The following is a 20,651-nucleotide window of genomic DNA, read 5'->3' as shown; positions in this document are numbered from 1 at the left end:
TTGCCTAATATGTCTGTTTATCCAAAAGGAAGTATAGAGGGAGAGCTAGATAGATAGCATTGCATTACATTACATTACATGGCAATGCAATGCACAGTTGCTGAAGTTGAACCAAAATGAGCTTGTCATCTGGCTTCTGCAACTTTTAACATGAAAAATCCAATGAGGAGAAGAAAAGCAAAGCCAAAGAGTCCATCCCAAAATCCGACAAACAAGCAAAATGAACAAAAAGCATTGAATTCAATTCTTTCTGATTTTAGAAACTGCATTAAAGAAGGGGTGCACAGGTCCTGGAGATACTGCAATACCAGGTCAATGCGTGGAGTGGACAGAGCAAGCTCTTTTTCCATCTCCCTGTTCTAAAAATCCATTTAATATATGGTCCCCAGATAGGGGACGTATCAGATATTAAACTGATAAGAACAGATACTACACTTGATCTTAGCCAAAAGGCAGAGAAGCGATAACCAGAATTGGTTTCCGACTACGGTGCCACCCAAGGATTCTGAAAAGTCCATTTGTGGAGATGGCCACCTGGACTCCCGTTAAGAAGACATGCTGTCAACCTCTAGATCCCTCACATGCCTGCACTTTTCGGCTTGCTGCTGCTGCAATCCACGCGTTTTAGATCTGCATAACTCCACCTCTTTTAGCACAGTACCCTCAACCCCCGGCTGTTCCCACCCGCCTCAACACCGTTGGAAGGGAGGAGAACCAATTAAGGCGGGGGGGGGGTGGAACGAGCAGCTGTCTACCCTTAGCAGGAGGGTTGCTGATTAATTACCTCTCCTGCTGCTGCTGCTGCTGGCTGTCCAGCAGCAGACTGAAGGTGGCTGCTGCTGTGCGCAGGTATATAAAGGCTCAGAGCCTATTATGACACGCGCAGCCAGCGTTCCATTGCCACATTCCGTCTACTGCAGGCGGGATACCTGGATGGCTGAATGTCACTGAGAAGCTCACAGAGACCGCCATAAGCAACAGTTTAAAAGAATGCCACAGACTAATCAACCAAACTTTTTGGGTTGGTTTCTCTTTTATAGTCTGCAGGCATTAAATGAAAGAAGTCAGTGTTCCAGCAGAGGGAGACAACATTTCAGAAAAGGCATTGTAGCAAACCAAAAAAGAAATTTTAAGCGCAGCAGAGTAACCAGCTCACATACCTGTTAGCTCAGGTGAGTTTAAAAGGCTGCTGTTGATAACAAGGGCATTTGCTAAATAGATGGTGTGTGTGCAACAATATACTGAAAGGTCAATTATATTGTGCAGCTTATCTCACCACCTGTAGTTATTTAGGTGAAAGCTCCAAAATGCTTGCCTAATATGTCTGTTTATCCAAAAGGAAGTATAGAGGGAGAGCTAGATAGATAGCATTGCATTACATTACATTACATGGCAATGCAATGCACAGTTGCTGAAGTTGAACCAAAATGAGCTTGTCATCTGGCTTCTGCAACTTTTAACATGAAAAATCCAATGAGGAGAAGAAAAGCAAAGCCAAAGAGTCCATCCCAAAATCCGACAAACAAGCAAAATGAACAAAAAGCATTGAATTCAATTCTTTCTGATTTTAGAAACTGCATTAAAGAAGGGGTGCACCGATCCTGGAGATACTGCAATACCAGGTCAATGCGTGGAGTGGACAGAGCAAGCTCTTTTTCCATCTCCCTGTTCTAAAAATCCATTTAATATATGGTCCCCAGATAGGGGACGTATCAGATATTAAACTGATAAGAACAGATACTACACTTGATCTTAGCCAAAAGGCCGAGAAGCGATAACCAGAATTGGTTTCCGACTATGGTGCCACCCAAGGATTCTGAAAAGTCCATTTGTGGAGATGGCCACCTGGACTCCCGTTAAGAAGACATGCTGTCAACCTCTAGATCCCTCACATGCCTGCACTTTTCGGCTTGCTGCTGCTGCAATCCACGCGTTTTAGATCTGCATAACTCCACCTCTTTTAGCACAGTACCCTCAACCCCCGGCTGTTCCCACCCGCCTCAACACCGTTGGAAGGGAGGAGAACCAATTAAGGCGGGGGGGGGGTGGAACGAGCAGCTGTCTACCCTTAGCAGGAGGGTTGCTGATTAATTACCTCTCCTGCTGCTGCTGCTGCTGGCTGTCCAGCAGCAGACTGAAGGTGGCTGCTGCTGTGCGCAGGTATATAAAGGCTCAGAGCCTATTATGACACGCGCAGCCAGCGTTCCATTGCCACATTCCGTCTACTGCAGGCGGGATACCTGGATGGCTGAATGTCACTGAGAAGCTCACAGAGACCGCCATAAGCAACAGTTTAAAAGAATGCCACAGACTAATCAACCAAACTTTTTGGGTTGGTTTCTCTTTTATAGTCTGCAGGCATTAAATGAAAGAAGTCAGTGTTCCAGCAGAGGGAGACAACGTTTCAGAAAAGACATTGTAGCAAACCAAAAAAGAAATTTTAAGCGCAGCAGAGTAACCAGCTCACATACCTGTTAGCTCAGGTGAGTTTAAAAGGCTGCTGTTGATAACAAGGGCATTTGCTAAATAGATGGTGTGTGTGCAACAATATACTGAAAGGTCAATTATATTGTGCAGCTTATCTCACCACCTGTAGTTATTTAGGTGAAAGCTCCAAAATGCTTGCCTAATATGTCTGTTTATCCAAAAGGAAGTATAGAGGGAGAGCTAGATAGATAGCATTGCATTACATTACATTACATGGCAATGCAATGCACAGTTGCTGAAGTTGAACCAAAATGAGCTTGTCATCTGGCTTCTGCAACTTTTAACATGAAAAATCCAATGAGGAGAAGAAAAGCAAAGCCAAAGAGTCCATCCCAAAATCCGACAAACAAGCAAAATGAACAAAAAGCATTGAATTCAATTCTTTCTGATTTTAGAAACTGCATTAAAGAAGGGGTGCACCGGTCCTGGAGATACTGCAATACCAGGTCAATGCGTGGAGTGGACAGAGCAAGCTCTTTTTCCATCTCCCTGTTCTAAAAATCCATTTAATATATGGTCCCCAGATAGGGGACGTATCAGATATTAAACTGATAAGAACAGATACTACACTTGATCTTAGCCAAAAGGCCGAGAAGCGATAACCAGAATTGCTTTCCGACTACGGTGCCACCCAAGGATTCTGAAAAGTTCATTTGTGGAGATGGCCACCTGGACTCCCGTTAAGAAGACATGCTGTCAACCTCTAGATCCCTCACATGCCTGCACTTTTCGGCTTGCTGCTGCTGCAATCCACGCGTTTTAGATCTGCATAACTCCACCTCTTTTAGCACAGTACCCTCAACCCCCGGCTGTTCCCACCCGCCTCAACACCGTTGGAAGGGAGGAGAACCAATTAAGGCGGGGGGGGGGGTGGAACGAGCAGCTGTCTACCCTTAGCAGGAGGGTTGCTGATTAATTACCTCTCCTGCTGCTGCTGCTGCTGGCTGTCCAGCAGCAGACTGAAGGTGGCTGCTGCTGTGCGCAGGTATATAAAGGCTCAGAGCCTATTATGACACGCGCAGCCAGCGTTCCATTGCCACATTCCGTCTACTGCAGGCGGGATACCTGGATGGCTGAATGTCACTGAGAAGCTCACAGAGACCGCCATAAGCAACAGTTTAAAAGAATGCCACAGACTAATCAACCAAACTTTTTGGGTTGGTTTCTCTTTTATAGTCTGCAGGCATTAAATGAAAGAAGTCAGTGTTCCAGCAGAGGGAGACAACGTTTCAGAAAAGGCATTGTAGCAAACCAAAAAAGAAATTTTAAGCGCAGCAGAGTAACCAGCTCACATACCTGTTAGCTCAGGTGAGTTTAAAAGGCTGCTGTTGATAACAAGGGCATTTGCTAAATAGATGGTGTGTGTGCAACAATATACTGAAAGGTCAATTATATTGTGCAGCTTATCTCACCACCTGTAGTTATTTAGGTGAAAGCTCCAAAATGCTTGCCTAATATGTCTGTTTATCCAAAAGGAAGTATAGAGGGAGAGCTAGATAGATAGCATTGCATTACATTACATTACATGGCAATGCAATGCACAGTTGCTGAAGTTGAACCAAAATGAGCTTGTCATCTGGCTTCTGCAACTTTTAACATGAAAAATCCAATGAGGAGAAGAAAAGCAAAGCCAAAGAGTCCATCCCAAAATCCGACAAACAAGCAAAATGAACAAAAAGCATTGAATTCAATTCTTTCTGATTTTAGAAACTGCATTAAAGAAGGGGTGCACCGGTCCTGGAGATACTGCAATACCAGGTCAATGCGTGGAGTGGACAGAGCAAGCTCTTTTTCCATCTCCCTGTTCTAAAAATCCATTTAATATATGGTCCCCAGATAGGGGACGTATCAGATATTAAACTGATAAGAACAGATACTACACTTGATCTTAGCCAAAAGGCCGAGAAGCGATAACCAGAATTGGTTTCCGACTACGGTGCCACCCAAGGATTCTGAAAAGTCCATTTGTGGAGATGGCCACCTGGACTCCCGTTAAGAAGACATGCTGTCAACCTCTAGATCCCTCACATGCCTGCACTTTTCGGCTTGCTGCTGCTGCAATCCACGCGTTTTAGATCTGCATAACTCCACCTCTTTTAGCACAGTACCCTCAACCCCCGGCTGTTCCCACCCGCCTCAACACCGTTGGAAGGGAGGAGAACCAATTAAGGCGGGGGGGGGGGGGTGGAACGAGCAGCTGTCTACCCTTAGCAGGAGGGTTGCTGATTAATTACCTCTCCTGCTGCTGCTGCTGCTGGCTGTCCAGCAGCAGACTGAAGGTGGCTGCTGCTGTGCGCAGGTATATAAAGGCTCAGAGCCTATTATGACACGCGCAGCCAGCGTTCCATTGCCACATTCCGTCTACTGCAGGCGGGATACCTGGATGGCTGAATGTCACTGAGAAGCTCACAGAGACCGCCATAAGCAACAGTTTAAAAGAATGCCACAGACTAATCAACCAAACTTTTTGGGTTGGTTTCTCTTTTATAGTCTGCAGGCATTAAATGAAAGAAGTCAGTGTTCCAGCAGAGGGAGACAACGTTTCAGAAAAGGCATTGTAGCAAACCAAAAAAGAAATTTTAAGCGCAGCAGAGTAACCAGCTCACATACCTGTTAGCTCAGGTGAGTTTAAAAGGCTGCTGTTGATAACAAGGGCATTTGCTAAATAGATGGTGTGTGTGCAACAATATACTGAAAGGTCAATTATATTGTGCAGCTTATCTCACCACCTGTAGTTATTTAGGTGAAAGCTCCAAAATGCTTGCCTAATATGTCTGTTTATCCAAAAGGAAGTATAGAGGGAGAGCTAGATAGATAGCATTGCATTACATTACATTACATGGCAATGCAATGCACAGTTGCTGAAGTTGAACCAAAATGAGCTTGTCATCTGGCTTCTGCAACTTTTAACATGAAAAATCCAATGAGGAGAAGAAAAGCAAAGCCAAAGAGTCCATCCCAAAATCCGACAAACAAGCAAAATGAACAAAAAGCATTGAATTCAATTCTTTCTGATTTTAGAAACTGCATTAAAGAAGGGGTGCACCGGTCCTGGAGATACTGCAATACCAGGTCAATGCGTGGAGTGGACAGAGCAAGCTCTTTTTCCATCTCCCTGTTCTAAAAATCCATTTAATATATGGTCCCCAGATAGGGGACGTATCAGATATTAAACTGATAAGAACAGATACTACACTTGATCTTAGCCAAAAGGCCGAGAAGCGATAACCAGAATTGGTTTCCGACTACGGTGCCACCCAAGGATTCTGAAAAGTCCATTTGTGGAGATGGCCACCTGGACTCCCGTTAAGAAGACATGCTGTCAACCTCTAGATCCCTCACATGCCTGCACTTTTCGGCTTGCTGCTGCTGCAATCCACGCGTTTTAGATCTGCATAACTCCACCTCTTTTAGCACAGTACCCTCAACCCCCGGCTGTTCCCACCCGCCTCAACACCGTTGGAAGGGAGGAGAACCAATTAAGGCGGGGGGGGGTGGAACGAGCAGCTGTCTACCCTTAGCAGGAGGGTTGCTGATTAATTACCTCTCCTGCTGCTGCTGCTGCTGGCTGTCCAGCAGCAGACTGAAGGTGGCTGCTGCTGTGCGCAGGTATATAAAGGCTCAGAGCCTATTATGACACGCGCAGCCAGCGTTCCATTGCCACATTCCGTCTACTGCAGGCGGGATACCTGGATGGCTGAATGTCACTAAGAAGCTCACAGAGACCGCCATAAGCAACAGTTTAAAAGAATGCCACAGACTAATCAACCAAACTTTTTGGGTTGGTTTCTCTTTTATAGTCTGCAGGCATTAAATGAAAGAAGTCAGTGTTCCAGCAGAGGGAGACAACGTTTCAGAAAAGGCATTGTAGCAAACCAAAAAAGAAATTTTAAGCGCAGCAGAGTAACCAGCTCACATACCTGTTAGCTCAGGTGAGTTTAAAAGGCTGCTGTTGATAACAAGGGCATTTGCTAAATAGATGGTGTGTGTGCAACAATATACTGAAAGGTCAATTATATTGTGCAGCTTATCTCACCACCTGTAGTTATTTAGGTGAAAGCTCCAAAATGCTTGCCTAATATGTCTGTTTATCCAAAAGGAAGTATAGAGGGAGAGCTAGATAGATAGCATTGCATTACATTACATTACATGGCAATGCAATGCACAGTTGCTGAAGTTGAACCAAAATGAGCTTGTCATCTGGCTTCTGCAACTTTTAACATGAAAAATCCAATGAGGAGAAGAAAAGCAAAGCCAAAGAGTCCATCCCAAAATCCGACAAACAAGCAAAATGAACAAAAAGCATTGAATTCAATTCTTTCTGATTTTAGAAACTGCATTAAAGAAGGGGTGCACCGGTCCTGGAGATACTGCAATACCAGGTCAATGAGTGGAGTGGACAGAGCAAGCTCTTTTTCCATCTCCCTGTTCTAAAAATCCATTTAATATATGGTCCCCAGATAGGGGACGTATCAGATATTAAACTGATAAGAACAGATACTACACTTGATCTTAGCCAAAAGGCCGAGAAGCGATAACCAGAATTGGTTTCCAACTACGGTGCCACCCAAGGATTCTGAAAAGTCCATTTGTGGAGATGGCCACCTGGACTCCCGTTAAGAAGACATGCTGTCAACCTCTAGATCCCTCACATGCCTGCACTTTTCGGCTTGCTGCTGCTGCAATCCACGCGTTTTAGATCTGCATAACTCCACCTCTTTTAGCACAGTACCCTCAACCCCCGGCTGTTCCCACCCGCCTCAACACCGTTGGAAGGGAGGAGAACCAATTAAGGCATGGGGGTGGGGGTGGAACGAGCAGCTGTCTACCCTTAGCAGGAGGGTTGCTGATTAATTACCTCTCCTGCTGCTGCTGCTGCTGGCTGTCCAGCAGCAGACTGAAGGTGGCTGCTGCTGTGCGCAGGTATATAAAGGCTCAGAGCCTATTATGACACGCGCAGCCAGCGTTCCATTGCCACATTCCGTCTACTGCAGGCGGGATACCTGGATGGCTGAATGTCACTGAGAAGCTCACAGAGACCGCCATAAGCAACAGTTTAAAAGAATGCCACAGACTAATCAACCAAACTTTTTGGGTTGGTTTCTCTTTTATAGTCTGCAGGCATTAAATGAAAGAAGTCAGTGTTCCAGCAGAGGGAGACAACGTTTCAGAAAAGGCATTGTAGCAAACCAAAAAAGAAATTTTAAGCGCAGCAGAGTAACCAGCTCACATACCTGTTAGCTCAGGTGAGTTTAAAAGGCTGCTGTTGATAACAAGGGCATTTGCTAAATAGATGGTGTGTGTGCAACAATATACTGAAAGGTCAATTATATTGTGCAGCTTATCTCACCACCTGTAGTTATTTAGGTGAAAGCTCCAAAATGCTTGCCTAATATGTCTGTTTATCCAAAAGGAAGTATAGAGGGAGAGCTAGATAGATAGCATTGCATTACATTACATTACATGGCAATGCAATGCACAGTTGCTGAAGTTGAACCAAAATGAGCTTGTCATCTGGCTTCTGCAACTTTTAACATGAAAAATCCAATGAGGAGAAGAAAAGCAAAGCCAAAGAGTCCATCCCAAAATCCGACAAACAAGCAAAATGAACAAAAAGCATTGAATTCAATTCTTTCTGATTTTAGAAACTGCATTAAAGAAGGGGTGCACAGGTCCTGGAGATACTGCAATACCAGGTCAATGCGTGGAGTGGACAGAGCAAGCTCTTTTTCCATCTCCCTGTTCTAAAAATCCATTTAATATATGGTCCCCAGATAGGGGACGTATCAGATATTAAACTGATAAGAACAGATACTACACTTGATCTTAGCCAAAAGGCAGAGAAGCGATAACCAGAATTGGTTTCCGACTACGGTGCCACCCAAGGATTCTGAAAAGTCCATTTGTGGAGATGGCCACCTGGACTCCCGTTAAGAAGACATGCTGTCAACCTCTAGATCCCTCACATGCCTGCACTTTTCGGCTTGCTGCTGCTGCAATCCACGCGTTTTAGATCTGCATAACTCCACCTCTTTTAGCACAGTACCCTCAACCCCCGGCTGTTCCCACCCGCCTCAACACCGTTGGAAGGGAGGAGAACCAATTAAGGCGGGGGGGGGGGTGGAACGAGCAGCTGTCTACCCTTAGCAGGAGGGTTGCTGATTAATTACCTCTCCTGCTGCTGCTGCTGCTGGCTGTCCAGCAGCAGACTGATGGTGGCTGCTGCTGTGCGCAGGTATATAAAGGCTCAGAGCCTATTATGACACGCGCAGCCAGCGTTCCATTGCCACATTCCGTCTACTGCAGGCGGGATACCTGGATGGCTGAATGTCACTGAGAAGCTCACAGAGACCGCCATAAGCAACAGTTTAAAAGAATGCCACAGACTAATCAACCAAACTTTTTGGGTTGGTTTCTCTTTTATAGTCTGCAGGCATTAAATGAAAGAAGTCAGTGTTCCAGCAGAGGGAGACAACATTTCAGAAAAGGCATTGTAGCAAACCAAAAAAGAAATTTTAAGCGCAGCAGAGTAACCAGCTCACATACCTGTTAGCTCAGGTGAGTTTAAAAGGCTGCTGTTGATAACAAGGGCATTTGCTAAATAGATGGTGTGTGTGCAACAATATACTGAAAGGTCAATTATATTGTGCAGCTTATCTCACCACCTGTAGTTATTTAGGTGAAAGCTCCAAAATGCTTGCCTAATATGTCTGTTTATCCAAAAGGAAGTATAGAGGGAGAGCTAGATAGATAGCATTGCATTACATTACATTACATGGCAATGCAATGCACAGTTGCTGAAGTTGAACCAAAATGAGCTTGTCATCTGGCTTCTGCAACTTTTAACATGAAAAATCCAATGAGGAGAAGAAAAGCAAAGCCAAAGAGTCCATCCCAAAATCCGACAAACAAGCAAAATGAACAAAAAGCATTGAATTCAATTCTTTCTGATTTTAGAAACTGCATTAAAGAAGGGGTGCACCGATCCTGGAGATACTGCAATACCAGGTCAATGCGTGGAGTGGACAGAGCAAGCTCTTTTTCCATCTCCCTGTTCTAAAAATCCATTTAATATATGGTCCCCAGATAGGGGACGTATCAGATATTAAACTGATAAGAACAGATACTACACTTGATCTTAGCCAAAAGGCCGAGAAGCGATAACCAGAATTGGTTTCCGACTACGGTGCCACCCAAGGATTCTGAAAAGTCCATTTGTGGAGATGGCCACCTGGACTCCCGTTAAGAAGACATGCTGTCAACCTCTAGATCCCTCACATGCCTGCACTCTTCGGCTTGCTGCTGCTGCAATCCACGCGTTTTAGATCTGCATAACTCCACCTCTTTTAGCACAGTACCCTCAACCCCCGGCTGTTCCCACCCGCCTCAACACCGTTGGAAGGGAGGAGAACCAATTAAGGCGGGGGGGGGGGTGGAACGAGCAGCTGTCTACCCTTAGCAGGAGGGTTGCTGATTAATTACCTCTCCTGCTGCTGCTGCTGCTGGCTGTCCAGCAGCAGACTGAAGGTGGCTGCTGCTGTGCGCAGGTATATAAAGGCTCAGAGCCTATTATGACACGCGCAGCCAGCGTTCCATTGCCACATTCCGTCTACTGCAGGCGGGATACCTGGATGGCTGAATGTCACTGAGAAGCTCACAGAGACCGCCATAAGCAACAGTTTAAAAGAATGCCACAGACTAATCAACCAAACTTTTTGGGTTGGTTTCTCTTTTATAGTCTGCAGGCATTAAATGAAAGAAGTCAGTGTTCCAGCAGAGGGAGACAACGTTTCAGAAAAGGCATTGTAGCAAACCAAAAAAGAAATTTTAAGCGCAGCAGAGTAACCAGCTCACATACCTGTTAGCTCAGGTGAGTTTAAAAGGCTGCTGTTGATAACAAGGGCATTTGCTAAATAGATGGTGTGTGTGCAACAATATACTGAAAGGTCAATTATATTGTGCAGCTTATCTCACCACCTGTAGTTATTTAGGTGAAAGCTCCAAAATGCTTGCCTAATATGTCTGTTTATCCAAAAGGAAGTATAGAGGGAGAGCTAGATAGATAGCATTGCATTACATTACATTACATGGCAATGCAATGCACAGTTGCTGAAGTTGAACCAAAATGAGCTTGTCATCTGGCTTCTGCAACTTTTAACATGAAAAATCCAATGAGGAGAAGAAAAGCAAAGCCAAAGAGTCCATCCCAAAATCCGACAAACAAGCAAAATGACCAAAAAGCATTGAATTCAATTCTTTCTGATTTTAGAAACTGCATTAAAGAAGGGGTGCACCGGTCCTGGAGATACTGCAATACCAGGTCAATGCGTGGAGTGGACAGAGCAAGCTCTTTTTCCATCTCCCTGTTCTAAAAATCCATTTAATATATGGTCCCCAGATAGGGGACGTATCAGATATTAAACTGATAAGAACAGATACTACACTTGATCTTAGCCAAAAGGCCGAGAAGCGATAACCAGAATTGGTTTCCGACTATGGTGCCACCCAAGGATTCTGAAAAGTCCATTTGTGGAGATGGCCACCTGGACTCCCGTTAAGAAGACATGCTGTCAACCTCTAGATCCCTCACATGCCTGCACTTTTCGGCTTGCTGCTGCTGCAATCCACGCGTTTTAGATCTGCATAACTCCACCTCTTTTAGCACAGTACCCTCAACCCCCGGCTGTTCCCACCCGCCTCAACACCGTTGGAAGGGAGGAGAACCAATTAAGGCGGGGGGGGGGTGGAACGAGCAGCTGTCTACCCTTAGCAGGAGGGTTGCTGATTAATTACCTCTCCTGCTGCTGCTGCTGCTGGCTGTCCAGCAGCAGACTGAAGGTGGCTGCTGCTGTGCGCAGGTATATAAAGGCTCAGAGCCTATTATGACACGCGCAGCCAGCGTTCCATTGCCACATTCCGTCTACTGCAGGCGGGATACCTGGATGGCTGAATGTCACTGAGAAGCTCACAGAGACCGCCATAAGCAACAGTTTAAAAGAATGCCACAGACTAATCAACCAAACTTTTTGGGTTGGTTTCTCTTTTATATTCTGCAGGCATTAAATGAAAGAAGTCAGTGTTCCAGCAGAGGGAGACAACGTTTCAGAAAAGACATTGTAGCAAACCAAAAAAGAAATTTTAAGCGCAGCAGAGTAACCAGCTCACATACCTGTTAGCTCAGGTGAGTTTAAAAGGCTGCTGTTGATAACAAGGGCATTTGCTAAATAGATGGTGTGTGTGCAACAATATACTGAAAGGTCAATTATATTGTGCAGCTTATCTCACCACCTGTAGTTATTTAGGTGAAAGCTCCAAAATGCTTGCCTAATATGTCTGTTTATCCAAAAGGAAGTATAGAGGGAGAGCTAGATAGATAGCATTGCATTACATTACATTACATGGCAATGCAATGCACAGTTGCTGAAGTTGAACCAAAATGAGCTTGTCATCTGGCTTCTGCAACTTTTAACATGAAAAATCCAATGAGGAGAAGAAAAGCAAAGCCAAAGAGTCCATCCCAAAATCCGACAAACAAGCAAAATGAACAAAAAGCATTGAATTCAATTCTTTCTGATTTTAGAAACTGCATTAAAGAAGGGGTGCACCGGTCCTGGAGATACTGCAATACCAGGTCAATGCGTGGAGTGGACAGAGCAAGCTCTTTTTCCATCTCCCTGTTCTAAAAATCCATTTAATATATGGTCCCCAGATAGGGGACGTATCAGATATTAAACTGATAAGAACAGATACTACACTTGATCTTAGCCAAAAGGCCGAGAAGCGATAACCAGAATTGGTTTCCGACTACGGTGCCACCCAAGGATTCTGAAAAGTCCATTTGTGGAGATGGCCACCTGGACTCCCGTTAAGAAGACATGCTGTCAACCTCTAGATCCCTCACATGCCTGCACTTTTCGGCTTGCTGCTGCTGCAATCCACGCGTTTTAGATCTGCATAACTCCACCTCTTTTAGCACAGTACCCTCAACCCCCGGCTGTTCCCACCCGCCTCAACACCGTTGGAAGGGAGGAGAACCAATTAAGGCGGGGGGGTGGGGGTGGAACGAGCAGCTGTCTACCCTTAGCAGGAGGGTTGCTGATTAATTACCTCTCCTGCTGCTGCTGCTGCTGGCTGTCCAGCAGCAGACTGAAGGTGGCTGCTGCTGTGCGCAGGTATATAAAGGCTCAGAGCCTATTATGACACGCGCAGCCAGCGTTCCATTGCCACATTCCGTCTACTGCAGGCGAGATACCTGGATGGCTGAATGTCACTGAGAAGCTCACAGAGACCGCCATAAGCAACAGTTTAAAAGAATGCCACAGACTAATCAACCAAACTTTTTGGGTTGGTTTCTCTTTTATAGTCTGCAGGCATTAAATGAAAGAAGTCAGTGTTCCAGCAGAGGGAGACAACGTTTCAGAAAAGGCATTGTAGCAAACCAAAAAAGAAATTTTAAGCGCAGCAGAGTAACCAGCTCACATACCTGTTAGCTCAGGTGAGTTTAAAAGGCTGCTGTTGATAACAAGGGCATTTGCTAAATAGATGGTGTGTGTGCAACAATATACTGAAAGGTCAATTATATTGTGCAGCTTATCTCACCACCTGTAGTTATTTAGGTGAAAGCTCCAAAATGCTTGCCTAATATGTCTGTTTATCCAAAAGGAAGTATAGAGGGAGAGCTAGATAGATAGCATTGCATTACATTACATTACATGGCAATGCAATGCACAGTTGCTGAAGTTGAACCAAAATGAGCTTGTCATCTGGCTTCTGCAACTTTTAACATGAAAAATCCAATGAGGAGAAGAAAAGCAAAGCCAAAGAGTCCATCCCAAAATCCGACAAACAAGCAAAATGAACAAAAAGCATTGAATTCAATTCTTTCTGATTTTAGAAACTGCATTAAAGAAGGGGTGCACCGGTCCTGGAGATACTGCAATACCAGGTCAATGCGTGGAGTGGACAGAGCAAGCTCTTTTTCCATCTCCCTGTTCTAAAAATCCATTTAATATATGGTCCCCAGATAGGGGACGTATCAGATATTAAACTGATAAGAACAGATACTACACTTGATCTTAGCCAAAAGGCCGAGAAGCGATAACCAGAATTGCTTTCCGACTACGGTGCCACCCAAGGATTCTGAAAAGTTCATTTGTGGAGATGGCCACCTGGACTCCCGTTAAGAAGACATGCTGTCAACCTCTAGATCCCTCACATGCCTGCACTTTTCGGCTTGCTGCTGCTGCAATCCACGCGTTTTAGATCTGCATAACTCCACCTCTTTTAGCACAGTACCCTCAACCCCCGGCTGTTCCCACCCACCTCAACACCGTTGGAAGGGAGGAGAACCAATTAAGGCGGGGGGGGGGGTGGAACGAGCAGCTGTCTACCCTTAGCAGGAGGGTTGCTGATTAATTACCTCTCCTGCTGCTGCTGCTGCTGGCTGTCCAGCAGCAGACTGAAGGTGGCTGCTGCTGTGCGCAGGTATATAAAGGCTCAGAGCCTATTATGACACGCGCAGCCAGCGTTCCATTGCCACATTCCGTCTACTGCAGGCGGGATACCTGGATGGCTGAATGTCACTGAGAAGCTCACAGAGACCGCCATAAGCAACAGTTTAAAAGAATGCCACAGACTAATCAACCAAACTTTTTGGGTTGGTTTCTCTTTTATAGTCTGCAGGCATTAAATGAAAGAAGTCAGTGTTCCAGCAGAGGGAGACAACGTTTCAGAAAAGACATTGTAGCAAACCAAAAAAGAAATTTTAAGCGCAGCAGAGTAACCAGCTCACATACCTGTTAGCTCAGGTGAGTTTAAAAGGCTGCTGTTGATAACAAGGGCATTTGCTAAATAGATGGTGTGTGTGCAACAATATACTGAAAGGTCAATTATATTGTGCAGCTTATCTCACCACCTGTAGTTATTTAGGTGAAAGCTCCAAAATGCTTGCCTAATATGTCTGTTTATCCAAAAGGAAGTATAGAGGGAGAGCTAGATAGATAGCATTGCATTACATTACATTACATGGCAATGCAATGCACAGTTGCTGAAGTTGAACCAAAATGAGCTTGTCATCTGGCTTCTGCAACTTTTAACATGAAAAATCCAATGAGGAGAAGAAAAGCAAAGCCAAAGAGTCCATCCCAAAATCCGACAAACAAGCAAAATGAACAAAAAGCATTGAATTCAATTCTTTCTGATTTTAGAAACTGCATTAAAGAAGGGGTGCACCGGTCCTGGAGATACTGCAATACCAGGTCAATGCGTGGAGTGGACAGAGCAAGCTCTTTTTCCATCTCCCTGTTCTAAAAATCCATTTAATATATGGTCCCCAGATAGGGGACGTATCAGATATTAAACTGATAAGAACAGATACTACACTTGATCTTAGCCAAAAGGCCGAGAAGCGATAACCAGAATTGGTTTCCGACTACGGTGCCACCCAAGGATTCTGAAAAGTCCATTTGTGGAGATGGCCACCTGGACTCCCGTTAAGAAGACATGCTGTCAACCTCTAGATCCCTCACATGCCTGCACTTTTCGGCTTGCTGCTGCTGCAATCCACGCGTTTTAGATCTGCATAACTCCACCTCTTTTAGCACAGTACCCTCAACCCCCGGCTGTTCCCACCCGCCTCAACACCGTTGGAAGGGAGGAGAACCAATTAAGGCGGGGGGGTGGGGGTGGAACGAGCAGCTGTCTACCCTTAGCAGGAGGGTTGCTGATTAATTACCTCTCCTGCTGCTGCTGCTGCTGGCTGTCCAGCAGCAGACTGAAGGTGGCTGCTGCTGTGCGCAGGTATATAAAGGCTCAGAGCCTATTATGACACGCGCAGCCAGCGTTCCATTGCCACATTCCGTCTACTGCAGGCGAGATACCTGGATGGCTGAATGTCACTGAGAAGCTCACAGAGACCGCCATAAGCAACAGTTTAAAAGAATGCCACAGACTAATCAACCAAACTTTTTGGGTTGGTTTCTCTTTTATAGTCTGCAGGCATTAAATGAAAGAAGTCAGTGTTCCAGCAGAGGGAGACAACGTTTCAGAAAAGGCATTGTAGCAAACCAAAAAAGAAATTTTAAGCGCAGCAGAGTAACCAGCTCACATACCTGTTAGCTCAGGTGAGTTTAAAAGGCTGCTGTTGATAACAAGGGCATTTGCTAAATAGATGGTGTGTGTGCAACAATATACTGAAAGGTCAATTATATTGTGCAGCTTATCTCACCACCTGTAGTTATTTAGGTGAAAGCTCCAAAATGCTTGCCTAATATGTCTGTTTATCCAAAAGGAAGTATAGAGGGAGAGCTAGATAGATAGCATTGCATTACATTACATTACATGGCAATGCAATGCACAGTTGCTGAAGTTGAACCAAAATGAGCTTGTCATCTGGCTTCTGCAACTTTTAACATGAAAAATCCAATGAGGAGAAGAAAAGCAAAGCCAAAGAGTCCATCCCAAAATCCGACAAACAAGCAAAATGAACAAAAAGCATTGAATTCAATTCTTTCTGATTTTAGAAACTGCATTAAAGAAGGGGTGCACCGGTCCTGGAGATACTGCAATACCAGGTCAATGCGTGGAGTGGACAGAGCAAGCTCTTTTTCCATCTCCCTGTTCTAAAAATCCATTTAATATATGGTCCCCAGATAGGGGACGTATCAGATATTAAACTGATAAGAACAGATACTACACTTGATCTTAGCCAAAAGGCCGAGAAGCGATAACCAGAATTGCTTTCCGACTACGGTGCCACCCAAGGATTCTGAAAAGTTCATTTGTGGAGATGGCCACCTGGACTCCCGTTAAGAAGACATGCTGTCAACCTCTAGATCCCTCACATGCCTGCACTTTTCGGCTTGCTGCTGCTGCAATCCACGCGTTTTAGATCTGCATAACTCCACCTCTTTTAGCACAGTACCCTCAACCCCCGGCTGTTCCCACCCGCCTCAACACCGTTGGAAGGGAGGAGAACCAATTAAGGCGGGGGGGGGGGTGGAACGAGCAGCTGTCTACCCTTAGCAGGAGGGTTGCTGATTAATTACCTCTCCTGCTGCTGCTGCTGCTGGCTGTCCAGCAGCAGACTGAAGGTGGCTGCTGCTGTGCGCAGGTATATAAAGGCTCAGAGCCTATTATGACACGCGCAGCCAGCGTTCCATTGCCACATTCCGTCTACTGCAGGCGGGATACCTGGATGGCTGAATGTCACTGAGAAGCTCACAGAGACCGCCATAAGCAACAGTTTAAAAGAATGCCACAGACTAATCAACCAAACTTTTTGGGTTGGTTTCTCTTTTATAGTCTGCAGGCATTAAATGAAAGAAGTCAGTGTTCCAGCAGAGGGAGACAACGTTTCAGAAAAGGCATTGTAGCAAACCAAAAAAGAAATTTTAAGCGCAGCAGAGTAACCAGCTCACATACCTGTTAGCTCAGGTGAGTTTAAAAGGCTGCTGTTGATAACAAGGGCATTTGCTAAATAGATGGTGTGTGTGCAACAATATACTGAAAGGTCAATTATATTGTGCAGCTTATCTCACCACCTGTAGTTATTTAGGTGAAAGCTCCAAAATGCTTGCCTAATATGTCTGTTTATCCAAAAGGAAGTATAGAGGGAGAGCTAGATAGATAGCATTGCATTACATTACATTACATGGCAATGCAATGCACAGTTGCTGAAGTTGAACCAAAATGAGCTTGTCATCTGGCTTCTGCAACTTTTAACATGAAAAATCCAATGAGGAGAAGAAAAGCAAAGCCAAAGAGTCCATCCCAAAATCCGACAAACAAGCAAAATGAACAAAAAGCATTGAATTCAATTCTTTCTGATTTTAGAAACTGCATTAAAGAAGGGGTGCACCGGTCCTGGAGATACTGCAATACCAGGTCAATGCGTGGAGTGGACAGAGCAAGCTCTTTTTCCATCTCCCTGTTCTAAAAATCCATTTAATATATGGTCCCCAGATAGGGGACGTATCAGATATTAAACTGATAAGAACAGATACTACACTTGATCTTAGCCAAAAGGCCGAGAAGCGATAACCAGAATTGCTTTCCGACTACGGTGCCACCCAAGGATTCTGAAAAGTTCATTTGTGGAGATGGCCACCTGGACTCCCATTAAGAAGACATGCTGTCAACCTCTAGATCCCTCACATGCCTGCACTTTTCGGCTTGCTGCTGCTGCAATCCACGCGTTTTAGATCTGCATAACTCCACCTCTTTTAGCACAGTACCCTCAACCCCCGGCTGTTCCCACCCGCCTCAACACCGTTGGAAGGGAGGAGAACCAATTAAGGCGGGGGGGGGGGTGGAACGAGCAGCTGTCTACCCTTAGCAGGAGGGTTGCTGATTAATTACCTCTCCTGCTGCTGCTGCTGCTGGCTGTCCAGCAGCAGACTGAAGGTGGCTGCTGCTGTGCGCAGGTATATAAAGGCTCAGAGCCTATTATGACACGCGCAGCCAGCGTTCCATTGCCACATTCCGTCTACTGCAGGCGGGATACCTGGATGGCTGAATGTCACTGAGAAGCTCACAGAGACCGCCATAAGCAACAGTTTAAAAGAATGCCACAGACTAATCAACCAAACTTTTTGGGTTGGTTTCTCTTTTATAGTCTGCAGGCATTAAATGAAAGAAGTCAGTGTTCCAGCAGAGGGAGACAACGTTTCAGAAAAGGCATTGTAGCAAACCAAATAAGAAATTTTAAGCGCAGCAGAGTAACCAGCTCACATACCTGTTAGCTCAGGTGAGTTTAAAAGGCTGCTGTTGATAACAAGGGCATTTGCTAAATAGATGGTGTGTGTGCAACAATATACTGAAAGGTCAATTATATTGTGCAGCTTATCTCACCACCTGTAGTTATTTAGGTGAAAGCTCCAAAATGCTTGCCTAATATGTCTGTTTATCCAAAAGGAAGTATAGAGGGAGAGCTAGATAGATAGCATTGCATTACATTACATTACATGGCAATGCAATGCACAGTTGCTGAAGTTGAACCAAAATGAGCTTGTCATCTGGCTTCTGCAACTTTTAACATGAAAAATCCAATGAGGAGAAGAAAAGCAAAGCCAAAGAGTCCATCCCAAAATCCGACAAACAAGCAAAATGAACAAAAAGCATTGAATTCAATTCTTTCTAGTTTTAGAAACTGCATTAAAGAAGGGGTGCACCGGTCCTGGAGATACTGCAATACCAGGTCAATGCGTGGAGTGGACAGAGCAAGCTCTTTTTCCATCTCCCTGTTCTAAAAATCCATTTAATATATGGTCCCCAGATAGGGGACGTATCAGATATTAAACTGATAAGAACAGATACTACACTTGATCTTAGCCAAAAGGCCGAGAAGCGATAACCAGAATTGGTTTCCGACTACGGTGCCACCCAAGGATTCTGAAAAGTCCTTTTGTGGAGATGGCCACCTGGACTCCCGTTAAGAAGACATGCTGTCAACCTCTAGATCCCTCACATGCCTGCACTTTTCGGCTTGCTGCTGCTGCAATCCACGCGTTTTAGATCTGCATAACTCCACCTCTTTTAGCACAGTACCCTCAACCCCCGGCTGTTCCCACCCGCCTCAACACCGTTGGAAGGGAGGAGAACCAATTAAGGCGGGGGGGGGGGGGTGGAACGAGCAGCTGTCTACCCTTAGCAGGAGGGTTGCTGATTAATTACCTCTCCTGCTGCTGCTGCTGCTGGCTGTCCAGCAGCAGACTGAAGGTGGCTGCTGCTGTGCGCAGGTATATAAAGGCTCAGAGCCTATTATGACACGCGCAGCCAGCGTTCCATTGCCACATTCCGTCTACTGCAGGCGGGATACCTGGCTGGCTGAATGTCGCTGAGAAGCTCACAGAGACCGCCATAAGCAACAGTTTAAAAGAATGCCACAGACTAATCAACCAAACTTTTTGGGTTGGTTTCTCTTTTATAGTCTGCAGGCATTAAATGAAAGAAGTCAGTGTTCCAGCAGAGGGAGACAACGTTTCAGAAAAGGCATTGTAGCAAACCAAAAAAGAAATTTTAAGCGCAGCAGAGTAACCAGCTCACATACCTGTTAGCTCAGGTGAGTTTAAAAGGCTGCTGTTGATAACAAGGGCATTTGCTAAATAGATGGTGTGTGTGCAACAATATACTGAAAGGTCAATTATATTGTGCAGCTTATCTCACCACCTGTAGTTATTTAGGTGAAAGCTCCAAAATGCTTGCCTAATATGTCTGTTTATCCAAAAGGAAGTATAGAGGGAGAGCTAGATAGATAGCATTGCATTACATTACATTACATGGCAATGCAATGCACAGTTGCTGAAGTTGAACCAAAATGAGCTTGTCATCTGGCTTCTGCAACTTTTAACATGAAAAATCCAATGAGGAGAAGAAAAGCAAAGCCAAAGAGTCCATCCCAAAATCCGACAAACAAGCAAAATGAACAAAAAGCATTGAATTCAATTCTTTCTAGTTTTAGAAACTGCATTAAAGAAGGGGTGCACCGGTCCTGGAGATACTGCAATACCAGGTCAATGCGTGGAGTGGACAGAGCAAGCTCTTTTTCCATCTCCCTGTTCTAAAAATCCATTTAATATATGGTCCCCAGATAGGGGACGTATCAGATATTAAACTGATAAGAACAGATACTACACTTGATCTTAGCCAAAAGGCCGAGAAGCGATAACCAGAATTGGTTTCCGACTACGGTGCCACCCAAGGATTCTGAAAAGTCCTTTTGTGGAGATGGCCACCTGGACTCCCGTTAAGAAGACATGCTGTCAACCTCTAGATCCCTCACATGCCTGCACTTTTCGGCTTGCTGCTGCTGCAATCCACGCGTTTTAGATCTGCATAACTCCACCTCTTTTAGCACAGTACCCTCAACCCCCGGCTGTTCCCACCCGCCTCAACACCGTTGGAAGGGAGGAGAACCAATTAAGGCGGGGGGGGGGGGTGGAACGAGCAGCTGTCTACCCTTAGCAGGAGGGTTGCTGATTAATTACCTCTCCTGCTGCTGCTGCTGCTGGCTGTCCAGCAGCAGACTGAAGGTGGCTGCTGCTGTGCGCAGGTATATAAAGGCTCAGAGCCTATTATGACACGCGCAGCCAGCGTTCCATTGCCACATTCCGTCTACTGCAGGCGGGATACCTGGCTGGCTGAATGTCGCTGAGAAGCTCACAGAG

At 45.2% G+C, this 20,651-nt stretch overlaps 16 non-coding genes across 16 annotated transcripts; all 16 read right to left on the bottom strand.

Moving 5' to 3' along the window:
- Positions 1-274: 274 nt before the first annotated feature.
- Positions 275-465, bottom strand: LOC141237289 (U2 spliceosomal RNA). Its single transcript, XR_012302845.1, has one exon. It is a non-coding gene; the product is annotated as a U2 spliceosomal RNA (small nuclear RNA).
- Positions 466-1,585: 1,120 nt separating this feature from the next.
- Positions 1,586-1,776, bottom strand: LOC141236883 (U2 spliceosomal RNA). The gene has a single exon (XR_012302454.1). It is a non-coding gene; the product is annotated as a U2 spliceosomal RNA (small nuclear RNA).
- A 1,120-nt stretch (positions 1,777-2,896) lies between these two features.
- On the bottom strand, positions 2,897-3,087 carry LOC141237107 (U2 spliceosomal RNA). The gene has a single exon (XR_012302670.1). It is a non-coding gene; the product is annotated as a U2 spliceosomal RNA (small nuclear RNA).
- A 1,121-nt stretch (positions 3,088-4,208) lies between these two features.
- On the bottom strand, positions 4,209-4,399 carry LOC141237106 (U2 spliceosomal RNA). Its single transcript, XR_012302669.1, has one exon. It is a non-coding gene; the product is annotated as a U2 spliceosomal RNA (small nuclear RNA).
- A 1,123-nt stretch (positions 4,400-5,522) lies between these two features.
- LOC141237105 (U2 spliceosomal RNA) lies at positions 5,523-5,713 on the bottom strand. The gene has a single exon (XR_012302668.1). It is a non-coding gene; the product is annotated as a U2 spliceosomal RNA (small nuclear RNA).
- A 1,119-nt stretch (positions 5,714-6,832) lies between these two features.
- LOC141237293 (U2 spliceosomal RNA) lies at positions 6,833-7,023 on the bottom strand. The gene has a single exon (XR_012302850.1). It is a non-coding gene; the product is annotated as a U2 spliceosomal RNA (small nuclear RNA).
- Positions 7,024-8,146: 1,123 nt separating this feature from the next.
- LOC141237288 (U2 spliceosomal RNA) lies at positions 8,147-8,337 on the bottom strand. The gene has a single exon (XR_012302844.1). It is a non-coding gene; the product is annotated as a U2 spliceosomal RNA (small nuclear RNA).
- A 1,121-nt stretch (positions 8,338-9,458) lies between these two features.
- On the bottom strand, positions 9,459-9,649 carry LOC141236871 (U2 spliceosomal RNA). The gene has a single exon (XR_012302443.1). It is a non-coding gene; the product is annotated as a U2 spliceosomal RNA (small nuclear RNA).
- Positions 9,650-10,770: 1,121 nt separating this feature from the next.
- On the bottom strand, positions 10,771-10,961 carry LOC141237104 (U2 spliceosomal RNA). The gene has a single exon (XR_012302667.1). It is a non-coding gene; the product is annotated as a U2 spliceosomal RNA (small nuclear RNA).
- A 1,120-nt stretch (positions 10,962-12,081) lies between these two features.
- LOC141237103 (U2 spliceosomal RNA) lies at positions 12,082-12,272 on the bottom strand. Its single transcript, XR_012302666.1, has one exon. It is a non-coding gene; the product is annotated as a U2 spliceosomal RNA (small nuclear RNA).
- A 1,123-nt stretch (positions 12,273-13,395) lies between these two features.
- Positions 13,396-13,586, bottom strand: LOC141237101 (U2 spliceosomal RNA). Its single transcript, XR_012302664.1, has one exon. It is a non-coding gene; the product is annotated as a U2 spliceosomal RNA (small nuclear RNA).
- Positions 13,587-14,707: 1,121 nt separating this feature from the next.
- Positions 14,708-14,898, bottom strand: LOC141237100 (U2 spliceosomal RNA). The gene has a single exon (XR_012302663.1). It is a non-coding gene; the product is annotated as a U2 spliceosomal RNA (small nuclear RNA).
- Positions 14,899-16,021: 1,123 nt separating this feature from the next.
- LOC141237099 (U2 spliceosomal RNA) lies at positions 16,022-16,212 on the bottom strand. The gene has a single exon (XR_012302662.1). It is a non-coding gene; the product is annotated as a U2 spliceosomal RNA (small nuclear RNA).
- Positions 16,213-17,333: 1,121 nt separating this feature from the next.
- LOC141237098 (U2 spliceosomal RNA) lies at positions 17,334-17,524 on the bottom strand. Its single transcript, XR_012302661.1, has one exon. It is a non-coding gene; the product is annotated as a U2 spliceosomal RNA (small nuclear RNA).
- Positions 17,525-18,645: 1,121 nt separating this feature from the next.
- LOC141237097 (U2 spliceosomal RNA) lies at positions 18,646-18,836 on the bottom strand. Its single transcript, XR_012302660.1, has one exon. It is a non-coding gene; the product is annotated as a U2 spliceosomal RNA (small nuclear RNA).
- Positions 18,837-19,959: 1,123 nt separating this feature from the next.
- LOC141237095 (U2 spliceosomal RNA) lies at positions 19,960-20,150 on the bottom strand. Its single transcript, XR_012302658.1, has one exon. It is a non-coding gene; the product is annotated as a U2 spliceosomal RNA (small nuclear RNA).
- Positions 20,151-20,651: the final 501 nt, after the last annotated feature.

Source organism: Phyllobates terribilis, unplaced genomic scaffold, assembly GCF_046119375.1.
Source record: "Phyllobates terribilis strain yellow unplaced genomic scaffold, ASM4611937v1 Scaffold_729__1_contigs__length_748246, whole genome shotgun sequence".
In the NCBI taxonomy this organism is placed as follows: Eukaryota; Metazoa; Chordata; class Amphibia; order Anura; family Dendrobatidae; genus Phyllobates; species Phyllobates terribilis.
Note: the sequence above shows the minus strand (reverse complement) of the source record. Positions and strands in the feature narration are given on the sequence as shown.